This window comes from Pinus tabuliformis, chromosome 6, assembly GCF_031772625.1.
Source record: "Pinus tabuliformis cultivar Carrire ecotype Pingquan chromosome 6, CPIR1, whole genome shotgun sequence".
Lineage (NCBI taxonomy): Eukaryota > Viridiplantae > Streptophyta > Pinopsida > Pinales > Pinaceae > Pinus > Pinus tabuliformis.
Window position 1 is genome coordinate 2,035,443,135 of NC_142292.1, and position 1,582 is coordinate 2,035,444,716.

Here is a 1,582-nt window from a genome sequence, read left to right on the forward strand (position 1 = left end):
AACAGACCAAGTATTCAGTACACGATTTGAATTTTAAATTTCCCCGCCATAGATTTCTATTGTCTACAGATTCCTATCCATTTTAATCTCTTTTATTTATTGGCGCCCATAATCGATCAATCTGCAGGGGGACGCAGCGTTGAGATGGCCGACTATAGCAGCGGCTTCTTTCTGTGGATGTCTGTTGGGCTTCCTAACCAGCGGTCACATGCTCCGCCGCATCGTGACCAGGAGGCGGCGAGAAAGAGGCTTCTTCTCTTGGGGTTTCGCATTTCTCTGGTACGCCATCATGTGCCTGGGCGGTTTCTTCCACCAGCATTAGCTCGTCCCCCTTCTTTTATAAAACGGATATCATAGGGACGGCCTGCTCCTCGATCTCGATCGTCGGCGGTTCGATTCTCGCAGACGACACATCAGACGCCATGCGTATCTTTCAGCTAGCGATTTATGGTTTACTGATCTTCTTGGCCGTTTCAGGTTCACAAGCCGTGCGGGAAGTGCTGTACCTGGGGCCAATGGTTTTGTCCATAGTTCCGGCAGCTTGGTTTCTATGGAAAGTTAATACAGAGGCAGCGGCCAGGCAAACGTCCGAAGCGGTGAGAAAACGTATATGGAAGTGGTCGGCAGTGGCGGTGGTGCGGTTGGAGGTGTTGTTGGGGATAAATGGCCGTGCCTACTCTTTGGCTCGAATTTCAGGATGATGTTTTGGGCATTCTTGGGCTATAACATCGCCCTGTTTGCTTTCTTTCCCATTGTTCTCCTACTCACACCGCCCAAGCAAGGAGGAAATCCCAATCTGAAGCGTTCTTGAATAATTTCATTTATTCGTTTCCCCAGTCTGTGGGAATCGATCTTCTGACGTCAATAAAAGGGCCACATAGACCTTCAATTATGTGATTCTCATCGCTTTATAAGTGCTACTAACTAAAACGATTCTTGATATCGAAATCGATAGCTTTCATTGTCTCGGTCGTGGAATTAATATGAAGATCGAAGTCGTTTCGCTTTTTATTTATCAAATTTGTTGAGTAGATTATTGCTTTTGAATATGAATTGCATGATGATTATTAAATTGCCAATAATATTTACAACATTTGATTGATTGAATTAAGTCGAGTTCACACTCCTTGCAGTATTCTTTACATGTAATCTAAGCTTTATTTGTTAATTTTAGTTAGTGAATTTAGTCAAATTTGTGCAAAGCAGTGCTGGCATGGTTCATGTTGGTTCATGTTTGGGAGTTCTTAGTGTGTTTGTTTGTTTTTTTTGAAAGGGGAAAAGGGAATCCGCTTCTCTAGCTGCCACCACAGCAGGTCATTGTACTCAATGAGATTTGAACTTCGGTCTGCCCAGGCTTCGCCCATGTGACTTATCATCAAACCACACATAGTGTTACACGCTAACACTTTTCCGACGATAGGGAACGTTGTCCACTCCACGTTCCTATATGATGTGAGTATGGAAAGGGATATTTTTTCATATTTCAGTTGAGTGTCCTTTTAAAAAAAAAATGGAAATGAATATTGTGAAAGAAAAAATATTTAGATAGCAAGTATAATATGAGGCTTTCCTATTTAGAATA

At 42.6% G+C, this 1,582-nt stretch overlaps 1 pseudogene; it reads left to right on the top strand.

The window, feature by feature from the left end:
• The first annotated feature begins 208 nt into the window (after positions 1 to 208).
• On the top strand, positions 209 to 811 carry LOC149267421 (uncharacterized; annotated as a pseudogene).
• Positions 812 to 1,582: the final 771 nt, after the last annotated feature.